Source organism: Erinaceus europaeus, chromosome 1 (assembly GCF_950295315.1).
Source record: "Erinaceus europaeus chromosome 1, mEriEur2.1, whole genome shotgun sequence".
In the NCBI taxonomy this organism is placed as follows: Eukaryota; Metazoa; Chordata; class Mammalia; order Eulipotyphla; family Erinaceidae; genus Erinaceus; species Erinaceus europaeus.
The window spans coordinates 116,194,085-116,207,643 of NC_080162.1; the positions used below are offsets into that span (position 1 = coordinate 116,194,085).

Genomic DNA, 13,559 nt, shown 5'->3' on the forward strand with positions numbered 1-13,559 from the left:
TGGGAAAGCATAATGGTTATGTGAAAATCTTGAGGTCCCAAGTTCAATCCTTAGCATCATCATTAGCCAGAGGTGAGCAGTCTTCTGGTTAAAAAAATTGTGGTTGGAGAAATTGTTCAGCTGGTGGAGTGTCAGACTTGCAATTTTTTTAATATTTTGTTTATTCCCTTTTGTTGCCCTTGTTTTATTGTTGTAGTTGTTGTTGTTATTGATGTCATTTGTTGTTGGATAGGACAGAGAGAAATGGAGAGAGGAAGGGAAGACAGAGAGGGGGTGAGAAAGAGAGATACCGGCAGACTTGCTTCACCACTTGTGAAGCGATTCCCCTGCAGGCGTGGAGCCAGGGGCTCAAACTGGGATCCTTAACACTGGTCCTTGAGCCTTGCGCCTTGTGCCACCCGACTCCCCAGACAAATTTAAGGTTCTTGGTTCAATCCCTGGTACACTGATTTCTCTCTCTCACTCTCTCTCTCTTTGTCTCTCTTATCTCTCTCAAATGAATCTCTCTCATACAAAATAAATAAATTAAAAAAATATGAGGGAGGGAGGTTTTGATGGCGCTCCCAATAAAATGCACATACCACTTGCAAGGGTGAAGTAGTGTTGCAATTGTCTCTCTTTCTCTCTCCTTTACCTCCCCTTTCCTTCTTGATTTCTATCAAAAAAAAAGAAAGAAAGAGGGAGTCGGGTTGTAGTGCAGCGGGTTAAGCGCAGGTGGCGCAAAGCACAAGGACCGGCATAAGGATCCCAGGTTAAGCGCAGGTGGCACAAGGTGCAAGGCTCAAGGACCAGTGTTAAGGATCCCAGTTTGAGCTAAGAGCCTTACAACTTAAGAAGCAGATTGGGGCTGGGGCACACTGGGTAGGCTTGAATTAATGCTTGTGTGTTTTCTTTTTCAAAAGGAAAAAGGAAGAAAGAAAAGGAAGGGCAGGGGTAGATAGCATCATGGTTATACAAAGATATTCTCATGTCTGAGACTCCAAAGTCCCAAATTTAATCCCCCACACCACCGTAATCCAGAACTGAGCAGTGCTCTGGTTAAGAAAAAAAGGGTGGTTCTGGAGGTGGCGCAGTGGATAAGGCTTTGGACTCTCAAGCATGAGTCAATTCCCAACAGTACATGTACCAGAGTGATGTCTGGTTCTTTCTCTCTCTCCTATCATTTCTCATGAATAAATAAATAAAATCTTAAAAAAAAAAAAAAAGGAGAGGAAGGAACCTGCTGGAAATGGTAGATCAGGCACTAAGTACCAGTGATAACACTGGTGGGGGAAAAAAAGTGATTTAGGAGGTGGCACATGGATAAAGAATTAGATGCTCAAGCCTGAGGATCCAAGTTCAATCTCCAGTGCCACACTGCTGCTCTGACTCTCCTCTCTCCTCCTCCTATCTCCCATCTCATTCATAAATAAATACGACTCTCCGCCATAAGCCAGAGCTGAGCAGTGCTCTGGTAAAAAAAAAAAAATTAAAAATTAAATAAGTAAATAAATAAATACGACTCTCTTTTTAAAAGTTCTGGTTCTCGCTTTCTCTCTCTCTTTTTTTTTTTTTTGTCTCTCTCTCAACATAAATGATGTTTTAAAGATAGAAGCAGGAAAAAAAAAAGATAGAAGCAGGGAGAGAGAATGAAAGAGATCAAAGCACCAAAGCTTTCTTCAGTGCCATGGGGGTCACTCTCGAACCTGGGTCATGCACATAAGAAAGCAGTTCACAGTAGGGCACCAAAGTAAAAACCCAGTGGTGAGGGGTAGACATGCAGCTTCCTGGGCCAGTGGGGGGTGGGAGTGGGCGGGAGGGATGGGTCACAGTCCTTTGGTGGTGGGAATGATGTTTATGTACACTCCTAGCAAAATGTAGACATATAAATCAGTAGTTAATTAATATGAGAGGGGGAAAATCAATTGTATGTCTCAAAGTTTCTCAAAACACAAAATGAATCCTTTTAATATATAGGCTGTGTATTTGATATGCAGACTCTCTCAAAAGCCTAGACCAAGCAGATTAGAAGCATCCAATAGCACAGCTATATACAAGATACTGGATACTGTACAGCAAACCATAACAAAAGGACTTTTCAAAGTTAACCCAATTAACAAATAATGTGATGATAACATTAACTATCGATTGTCTTTTTGAACCCTAAGACAGCAGGAACCTCACATCTCCATTATAGAGCCCCTACTTCCCCCAGTCCTGGAACCCTTGGATAGGGCCCACTTTCCCGTATGCATCTCCCAATCCAAACCAAATAATATTGCATCCGCCAATCACAACCTAACCAACGCAACGATTGCCACCTCAACATGCTTCACCTCAGACTGTGTCCAGAGACTTCACGTGTGGAATGACAACCCTTCAGCTTCATTACTCTGGTGAGACCTTTCCTTTTAGAGTACACTCTAATTTCATCTCAGGTAGTTCACTTTCTAACAAAGTCCCATAACCTAGATATACATCAGTTTCTGTGAGAGAGAGCTTATGTTCACACGTACCCATAAACTACTGCAAAGTATATACCTGAAAGCAGAAGTACACTAGAGTTTGCAGTGAGTACCTCCCTAACACTTTCTCTCCACTACTCTAAGCTTGGGATCCATGATTGCTCAACAAATTGTTTGGCTTCGTATGTTAACTCTCTTTTCAATCACCAGGTTCCAGATGCCACCAGGATGCTGGCCAGGCTTCCCTGGATTGAAGACCCCACCAATGTGTCCTGGAGCTCAGCTTCCCCAGAGACACACCTTACTAGGGAAAGATAGAGGCAGACTGGGAGTATGGACGGACCAGTCAACGCCCATGTTCAGCGGGGAAGCAATTACAGAAGCCAGACCTTCTACCTTCTGCAACCCTCAACGACCCTGGGTCCATGCTCCCAGAGGGCTAGAGAATGGGAAAGCTATCATGGGAGGGGGTGGGTTATGGAGATTGGGTGGTGGGAATTATGTGGAGTTGTACCCCTCCTACCTTATGTTTTTGTTCATTAATCCTTTCTTAAATAAAAAATTTAAAAAAAAAAGAAAGAAAGCAGTTCACTATGTAAATGAGCTACTTCACCAGCCATAAATAAAACTTTTTCTTTTTTTTTTAATTAACTTAAAGTGGCTCAGGTGGGAGGTAGCATAGTGGCTAAAGTACTGGACTGACAGGCATGAGGTCCTGAGTGGGATTCCCGACATCACCTGTGCCAGAGTGGTGCTGTGGTTCTCCCTGACATAAACAAATCTTTAAAAAGGTAAAAATAGGGTGTCGGACGGTAGCACAACAGGTTAAGCGCACGTGGTGCAACGTGCAAGGACCTGTGTAAGGATCCTGGTTCGAGCGTCCAGCTCCCCACCTGCAGGGGAGTTGCTTCACAGGTGTTGAAACAGGTCTGCAGGTGTCTATCTTTCTCTCCCCTTCTCTGTCTTTCCCTCTTCTCTCCATTTCTCTCTGTCCTATCCAACAACGATGACATCAATAACAACAACAATAATAACTACAACAAGGGCAACAAACAGGGAAAATCTCTCCATTTCTCTCTGTCCTATCCAACAATGATGACATCAATAACAACAACAATAATTAAAGCAAGGACAACAAAAGGGAAAATAAATAAATAAATTTTAAAATAAAAGGTAAAAATAAAGTAAAATTCCTTTGAACTTTTTCTCCTCTTTCCCTGGCAGAGGAGAGAGCCCTGATGCCCAAGTCTTGCTCAGTCCTCTGTGATGATGACAACAAAGATGTCCTTGGTGGCACAGTTCATGCTGAGGGTGTGCCCAGTGAAGTACGCATCCAGAGCCAGGCACAGCTCAGCCCTCAGCTGGCTCACATAGGGGACAGGAAATCAAAGGGTTGCTCTATCAGTTTGCAACTTTTCTACAGCTATGGCAATTATTTCAGAGTTTCTAAAAATGTATATACAACAGAGGGCTGGGTGGTGGCACATCTGGCTGAGTGCACATAGTACTATGCACAAGACCTGGGTTTGAGTACCCGCTCTCCACCTGTAGTGGGAAGGCTTCACAAGTAGTGAAGCAGGTGTGCAGATCTCCCTCCCTCCCTCCCTCTCTCCCTCCTCTCTTAATTTCTCTCTGTCCTATCTAATAAAATGGGGGGAATGGCTACCAGGAGTAGTGGATTCATAGGGAATTCAACAGCAATAGTGGATTCATAGGGAATACAACAGCACTTTGGGTCAAGAAAATTACACAGGCAAAAGCAAAGAGCTAGGCCTGGGGAGACAACATAGTGTTTATGCCAAAGACACATGCCTGAGGCTCCAAGGTTTCAGGCTCAATCCCAGGCACCCCCATAAACCAGAGCTGAGCAGTACTCAGGTTACAAAATAAAATGGGGAGTTGGGCGGTAGGGCAGCAGGTTAAGCACACGTGGCCCAAAGCACAAGGACCAGTGTAAGGATCCCGGTTCGACCTGCTTCACCGCTTGTGAAGTGACTCCCTTGCAGGTTGTCGGGCTGAGCTTCACTGACGGGAGACAGATGACCCGGGACTCATGGCTGGGTTGTACACAGTATCTCTTTATTCATGCAGGACGTAGCACAATCTAAGCCAAGCTAAGATAAACCTAACACTACAACTTCAACTTACCACAACCAAAATGAACAATGTTGTTCTTATATACTTTCCAAGTAGGGTGTAAACAGGATGTGATGTAGAGAGGGTGGAGAGAAAAGTGACTGGTGAAAATCAGGGTGTGACAAGGAGAGGGGGCGGAGCAGGCGAGAATTCTACCACTGAACCACTAATGCCCTGGAGGGAGTGTGGTGCTTTATGTAAATGTAAAGTGATTTATGTAAATAGACCGCATTGAATGGGATCAAACCAATCCCTATACAGGCATACCGGTGCTTGGTTAAGCAGAAGCTAGGGGGAGCTGGCATACTACCCAACAGCAGATGACTCCCTTCCACCTTCTGCATCCCACAATGACCTTGAGTCCATACTCCCAGCTCCCCACCTGCAAAGGAGTCACTTCACAAGCGGTGAAGCAGGTCTGCAGGTGTCTATCTTTCTCTCCCTCTCTCTGTCTTCCCTTCCTCTATTTCTCTCTGTCCTATCCAACAACAATGACATCAATAATAACTACACAGGATTCGACTTCTGGAGGCGGAGCTACAAGCATCAGATCGCTTTCTCGCCTCTCCTCTCCTCTCCCGGATCAACTAGGAATACCAAAGGAGACCACCCGGGACTGAAACAAGACAGGACTAGAATGACCACAGGAACCCAGTAAATCACCAGTGAGTACAAACACCTGTGGCTGGTGACAGAGAGGAGAGAGGAGCTTAAGGAGAGATTAAGTGACTGCTAACAGTTCAGCAGTTTTTCAGTTCAGACACCACCTCCAGTCTGCTCCACCAACAAGGGGACAGCTGAAGGGAGGAGAGGACTCCCCAGAGACTCACCAAGTGCAACTCTGAGTCTCCATTGCTACTACCCTAGAATCTGGAGCAGCGACAGGAAGGGACACCAGGGGACAAAGATCTAACCAGGAAACTCAGGAGAAGACCTATACCTCGGTGGCATAGCTGAGGGACTGTGAAAGTCTCTTTGCATAACCACTGGATTATCTCTGCCACACCCTGCTTTATCTCTTGGTCAGGAGTCAGTGATTAAGCTAAGAAGCCTAATGATAGCTTAAAAGCCCTTAGCCTCCCATAGCCTACAGGGAAGAAAAAAAAAGAGGCTTTTAAACCACTTAGCTCCAACTCAGGGATTGAAACAACTGTTAATTTCCACCGCTGTAAACCCTTTAATTAACTTACTTAGACACAAGTCAATCCAAATTATTGATCAATAGTGATCAATAATTTGAAAAGTACTGATAAAGGGAACTCATAACATAATATATAAAATGGTTAAAACAGGAGGTCGGGCAGTGGCGCAGTGGGTTAAGAGCACGTGGCGCAAAACGCAGGGACCGGCGTAGGGATCCCGGTTCGAGCCCCCGGCTCCCCACCTGCAGGGAAGTCACTTCACAGGCGGTGAAGCAGGTCTGCAGGTGTCTGCCTTTCTCTCCCCGTCTCTGTCTTCCCCTCCTCTCTCCATTTCTCTCTGTCCTATCCAACAACAAAGCAACATCAACAATGGCAATAATAACCGCAACGAGGCTGCAACAACTAGGGCAACAAAAAGGGGTAAAAATGGCCTCCAGGAGCGGTGGATTCATGGTGCAGGCACCAAGCCCAGCAATAACATTGGAGGAAAGAAAAAAAAAGGTTAAAACAACAAAAAAAATATTGGAGAATCGAACCAGGACAAGAGTCCAGCTAAAAGTCCTCCAGAGGGTGAAGCACAAAATAACGAGTTCAACATCCAGACATTAGCTAAGGAAATAACAGGAGTGAGTAAAGAACTTGAAAAAATTGTAATCAGAAATGCAGGAACAACAAATGAGAATATGGAAGAAAATACTAATTATCTCATGGTTATTAGAGAGCTGAAAGCTGAAATCACTGAGCTAAGAATGCAAATAGCTGAACAAGCTAAAACAGTATCAGAGCAGGGCAACAAAATAGATGAACTCCAGAAAACAGTAGAGGGCAGAGAGAATAGAATCAATGAGGTTGAAGACAGAATTAGCAAGATTGAGGATGAATTAGAAACAACTAAAAAAGAAGTAAGAGATCTCAAAAAGAGATTAAGAGATGCTGAAAACAACAACAGAGTCCTATGGGATGACTTCAAAAGAAACAATATATGCATTATTGGCATACCAGAGGAAGAAAGAGAAGGAGAGGAAAAAAGCATTTTCCAGGCCATAATAGCTGAAAACTTCCTTAGTCTAGACAATATCAAAGACATAAAGATTCAAGAGGCCCAGAGGGTCCCAAACAGAATTAACCCAGACCTAAAGACACCAAGACATATCATACTTAGAATGGAAAGGAATAAGGATAAAGAAAGGATCCTGAAGGCTGCAAGAAAAAAACAACGAATCACCTACAAAGGAAAACCCATAAGATTAGCAGCAGACTTCTCCATACAAACACTACAGGCCAGAAGAGAATGGCAAGATATCTATCGAGTGCTCAATGAGAAAGGCTTTCAGCCAAGAATACTATATCCTGCTAGACTGTCATTCAGACTAGATGGAGGCATCAAAACCTTCTCAGACAAGCAACAGTTGAAGGAGTCAACCATCACCAAGCCTGCCCTGAAAGAAGTTCTGAAAGGTCTCCTATAAACAACCAGACCACCACAAATAGGACATATATCAAAACACTCTAAAACTCTACAAGAATGGCGTTAAAATATCTTCAATCTTTGATATCAATAAATGTCAATGGCCTGAATTCACCTATTAAAAGACACAGAGTAGGAAGATGGATCAGAAAACACAACCCAACAATATGCTGTCTACAGGAAACCCACCTAACTCAACAAGACAAACACAGACTTAAAGTGAAAGGATGGAAAACTATCATACAAGCCAATGGCCCACAAAAAACGGCAGGAACAGCTATTCTCATATCTGACATGATAGACTTTAAAATAGATAAGATTTAAAAAGATAGGAATGGACACTACTTATGCTCAGAGGATCAGTCAATCAAGAGGACTTAACAATTATTAACATCTATGCACCCAATGAGAAGCCATCTAAATACATCAAACTTCTACTGAAAGAGCTACAGCAATATATTAACAGTAACACAATCATAGTAGGGGACTTCAACACCCCACTCTCTCAACTTGACAGATCATCCAGGCAGAAAATCAATAAAGACATAAGGGAGCTAAATGAAGAGATAGATAAACTAGAACTATTGGACATTTTCAGAGTCATTCATCCCAAGAAACTGGAATACACATTTTACTCAAGTCCACATGGGTCATTCTCAAGGCTAAACCATAGGCTAGGCCACAAAGACAGCATCAGCCAATTCAAGAGCATTGAAATCATCCCAAGTATCTTCTCAGACCACAGTGGAATTAAACTAACACTTAACAATCAACAAAAGATTAGTAACAGTGCCAAAATGTGGAAACTCAACAGTACACTTCTTAACAACTTCTGGGCCAAAGAGGAAATCAAGGAAGAAATCAAAATGTTTCGAGAGTTCAATGAAAATGAAGACACAAGCTATCAAAATATTTGGGACACAGCTAAAGCAGTCCTAAGAGGGAAGTTCATAGCTATACAAGCACACATTAGGAAACAAGAAAAAGCACAAATAAACAGCCTGATTGCACATCTTAAAGACCTAGAAGAAGAACAACAAAGGAACCCTAAAGCAACAAGAAGGTCAGAAATCACTAAAGTTAGGGCAGAAATAAATAACATTGAGAATAGGAAAACCATACAAAAGATCAATGAAAGTAAATGTTGGTTCTTCAAAAGAGTAAACAAAATCGACAAAACTTTAGCCAGACTCACAAAACAAAAAAGGGAGAAGACCCAAATAAATCGGATAGTAAATGAAAGAGGAGACATCACAACAGACATCACAGAAATTCAACATATCATGCGAGGCTTTTATGAACAACTATATGCCACCAAGCTAGAGAACCTGGAAGAAATGGACAATTTCCTAGACACCTACCAACTTCCAAAACTAAGTAAAGAGGAAGTGGATAACATGAACAGGACCATCACAGCTAATGAAATTGAAACAGTTATCAAAAATCTCTCCAAAAATAAAAGTCCTGGACCAGATGGTTTTACAAATGAATTCTACAAAACCTTCAAAGAAGAACTAATACCTCTACTTTTAAAAGTCTTCCAGAAGACACTGGAATACTCCCTTCCAGCTTCTATGAAGCCAACATCACCCTGATACCAAAAGCAGACAGGGACACAACCAAAAAAGAAAACTACAGACCAATATCTCTGATGAACATAGATGCGAAAATATTGAACAAAATTCTAGCCAACCGGATACAGCAGTATATCAAAAAGATTGTTCATCATGACCAAGTGGGGTTTATCCCAGGCATGCAAGGTTGGTTTAATATACGTAAATCAATCAATGTGATCCACCTCATCAACAAAAGCAAGACCAAAAACCACATGGTCATATCAATAGATGCAGAGAAAGCCTTTGACAAAATACAACATCCCTTTATGATCAAAACACTACAAAAAATGGGAATAGATGGAAAATTCCTCAAGATAGTGGAGTCTATATATAGCAAACCTACAGCCAACATCATACTCAATGGTGAAAAACTGGAAGCATTTCCCCTCAGATCAGGTACTAGACAGGGCTGCCCACTATCACCATTACTATTCAACATAGTGTTGGAAGTTCTTGCCATAGCAATCAGGCAGGAGCAAGGAATTAAAGGGATATAGATATAGATTGGAAGAGAAGAAGTCAAACTCTCCTTATTTGCAGATGACATGATAGTATACATGGAAAAACCTAAGGACTTCAGCAAGAAGCTTTCTGAAATCATCAGGCAATACAGTAAGGTGTCAGGCTACAAAATTAACACTCAAAAGTCAGTGGCATTCCTCTATGCAAACACTAAGTTAGAAGAAATTGAAATCCAGAAAGCAATCCTTTTACTATAGCAACAAAAACAATAAAATATCTAGGAGTAAATCTAACCAAGGAAGTGAAAGACTTGTATACTGAAAATTATGAGTCACTACTCAAAGAAATTGAAAAAGACACAAAGAAATGTAAAGATATTCCATGTTCATGGGTTGGAAGAATTAACATCATCAAAATGAATATATTACCCAGAGCCATCTACAAATTTAATGCTATCCCCATCAAGATCCCAAGCACATGTTTAAGGAGAATAGAAAAAATGCTACAAATGTTTATCTGGAACCAGAAAAGGCCTAGAATTGCCAAAATAATCTTGAGAAAAAAGAACAGAACCAGAGGCATCACACTCCCAGATCTCAAACCATATTATAGGGCCATTGTCATCAAAACTGCTTGGTACTGGAACATGAACAGACACACTGACCAGTGGAATAGAATTGAGAGCCCAGAAATGAGGCCCCACACCTATGGACATCTAATCTTTGACAAAGGGGCCCAGACTATTACATGGGGAAAGCAGAGTCTCTTCAACAAATGGTGTTGGAAACAATGGGTTGAAACATGCAGAAGAATGAAACTGAATCACTGTATTTTACCAAATACAAAAGTAAATTCCAAGTGGATCGAGGACTTGGATGTTAGACCACAAACTATCAGATACTTAGAGGAAAATATTGGCAGAACTCTTTTCCACATAAATTTTAAAGACATTGTCAATGAAACAAATCCAATTACAAAGAAGACTAAGGCAAATATAAACCTATGGCACTACATCAAATTAAAAAGGTTCTGCACAGCAAAAGAAACCACTACCCAAACCAAGAGACCCCTCACAGAATGGGAGAAGATCTTTACATGTCATACATCAGACAAGAGTTTAATAACCAACATATATAAATAGCTTGCCAGACTCAACAACAAGACAACAAATAGCCCCATCCAAAAATGGGGGGAGGACTTGGACAGAATATTCACCACAGAAGAGATCCAAAAGGCTGAGAAACACATGAAAAAATGCTCCAAGTCTCTGATTGTCAGAGAAATGCAAATCAAGACAACAATGAGATATCATTTCACTCCTGTGAGAATGTCATACATCAGAAAAGGTAACAGCAGCAAATGCTGGAGAGGGTGTGGGGTCAAAGGAACCCTCCTGCACTGCTGGTGGGAATGTCAATTGGTCCAACCTCTGTGGAGAACAGTCTGGAGAACTCTCAGAAGGCTAGAAATGGACCTACCCTATGACCCTGCAATTCCTCTCCTGGGGATATATCCTAAGGAACCCAACACATCCATCCAAAAAGATCTGTGTATACATATGTTCTTGGCAGCACAATTTGTAACAGCCAAAACCTGGAAGCAACCCAGGTGTCCAACAACAGATGAGTGGCTGAGCAAGTTGTGGTATATATACACAATGGGATACTACTCAGCTATAAAAAATGGTGACTTCACTGTTTTCAGCCAATCTTGGATGGAGCTTGAAAAAAACATGTTAAGTGAAATAAGTCAGAAATAGAAGGATGAATATGGGATGATCTCACTCTCAGGCAGAAGTTGAAAAACAAGATCAGAAAAGAAAACACAAGTAGAACTTAAAACGGAATTGGCGTATTGCACCAAAGTAAAAGACTCTGGGGGGGGGTGGGTGGGGAGAATACAGATCCATGAAGGATGATAAATGACACAGTGGGGGTTGTATTGTTAAATGGGAAACTGGGGAATGTTATGCATGTACAAACTATTGTGTTTACTGTTGAATGTATAACATTAATTCCTCAATAAAGAAATAAAAAAAATTATAAAATTTTTTAAAAGAATTAAAAAAATAATAATAACTACAACAATAAAACAACAAGGGCAACAAAAGGGAATAAATAAATAAATACCTAAATTTTTTTAATAATAAAATAAAATAAGCCCAGAGATAACTCTGGAGGCAAAAATAAATAAATGTATTTAATGTAAATAAATAAATACAGTATAACTTCAACTTCTGTTTTTGTTTTAAGATTTTTATTTATTAACAAGAAAGAGAACTGGAGCATCACCTGTGTTGCCAGGGACTGAACTCAGAACCTTACACGTGAAAGATCCAACACTGGGAGTCGGGCTGTAGCGCAGCGGGTTAAGCGCAGGTGGCGCAAAGCACAAGAACGGGCATAAGGATCCCGGTTCGAGCCCCGGCTCCCCACCTGCAGGGGAGTCGCTTCACAGGCGGTGAAGCAGGTCTGCAGGTGTCTATCTTTCTCTCCTCCTCTCTGTCTTCCCCTCCTCTCTCCATTTCTCTCTGTCCTATCCAACAACGACAACAACAATAATAACTACAACAATAAAACAACAAGGGCAACAAAAGGGAATAAATAAATAAAACAAAATAAAAAAAAAAAAAAGATCCAACACTGTGCCAACTCCCAGGCCACTCAACTTCTTAAAATAGCGATTCTCAACTGTTTGGAAATTTTTCTTCATTTATTTATTTATTTATAGTTTGTACATGTGTCACATTTCTCAGTTTTCCACATAACAATTCAACCCCCTTTGCCATCATTTTCCAGGACCTGTATTCTCCCACCCCACCTCCACCCCAGAGTCTTTTACTTTAGTGCAATACATCAAACCCAGTCCAAGTTCTTCTTTGTGCTTTCTTATTTTTAAATTTCTTTCTTTTTTTTACTATTATTAATGATTTAATAGTGATAGACAAGATTATGTGATAAGAGAGGTACAATTCATACAATTCCCACCACCAGAGTTCCGTTTCCCATGCCCCCATTGCAATCTTCTCTATTCTTTATCTCTCTGGGAGTATGGACCTTCTTCATTTATTAAGTGCTAGTTTTTCAGTGTCTGTAGCCAGGTGGTTGAGGCTTTGGGAAGGGCAACCCCTCCTGGGGGGCAGAGTGGGGATAGCCCTGGGGGGGTCCCTGTGCCCCTCAGTCTCCATACAGAAGACACTCCCACATACACAGATATATACCTGTGGAACCTGAGCTGACAGGGTACTAGCTGCAGATTGCCCTTTTCTGCTTTACACTTTCCACATTGTCCAAATTCCCTACAATGTGCCTGGGTATTTTTCTAATTAGAAGGGAACAATAAACAGAATATTTTTGCAGTGATAATCTGGCCTCCTGGGCTGCTATGAGGAGGAAAGCTGAGCCATGGAAGCTAAGCCCCTGGCACAGTGTGGGTCCCCCAAGGGAGCAGGAAGTGCCTTTCCCAACACCCAGAGCACTAAAGCCTCTAGGCCACTCCTGTTTCACCTCAGATCTCACACTTCCAAGACAAAGCACCCAGAGTCATAGTTCCTTGATTATTTTATTTGCCTCCAGGGTTATCGGTGGAGCTCAGTGCCTGCACTACGAATCCACTGCTCCTGGTGGCCATTTTTTCCCCTTTGTTGCTCTTGTTGTTTATCATTGTTGTTATTGTTGTTGTTGTTATTGCTGTCGTTGTTGTTTGATAGGACAGAGAGAAATCAAGAAAGGAGGGGAAGACAGAGAGAAGAGAAAGACCTCTGCAGACCTGTTTTACCACCTGTAAAGTGACCTCTTTGCAGGTGGGGAGCCATGGGCTCGAACCAGGTCCTTGTGTTTCACACTTCATTTTATTTTATTTTTATTTATTTTCCCCTTTGTTTGCCCTTGTTGTTTAACATTGTTGTGGTTATTGATGTCATGTTGTTGGACAGGACAGAGAGAAATGGAGAGAGGAGGGGAAGACAGAGAGGGGGAGAGAAAGACAGCTTGTGAAGCGACTCCTCTGAGGTGGGGAGCCAGGGGCTCGAACCAGGATCCTTCTGCCGGTCCTTGCGCTTTGTGCCATGTGCACTTAACCCGCTGTTCCACTGCCTGACTCCCCTCATTTTATTTTTTAACCACAGCACTGCTCAGCTTTGGCTTATGGAGGTGCCTAGGATTGAACCTGGGACCTTGGAGCCTCAGGCATGAGTCTTTTGCATAAACACTATGCTGTCTTCCCAGCCCTAGCTCCTTGCTTTTGTCTATGCAATTTCCTTGACCCAAGCTGCTGCTGTATTACTAACCCT

At 41.9% G+C, this 13,559-nt stretch overlaps 1 protein-coding gene and 1 long non-coding RNA gene across 11 annotated transcripts in view; one reads left to right on the top strand and one right to left on the bottom strand.

Moving 5' to 3' along the window:
• The window catches only part of LOC132539424 (uncharacterized), a 279,884-nt gene that overhangs the window by 174,023 nt on the left and 92,302 nt on the right, over positions 1-13,559 (top strand). The gene's annotated exons all lie outside the window — the stretch shown is intronic.
• The window catches only part of AIFM3 (apoptosis inducing factor mitochondria associated 3), a 36,016-nt gene that overhangs the window by 14,232 nt on the left and 8,225 nt on the right, over positions 1-13,559 (bottom strand). The window lies entirely within an intron of this gene.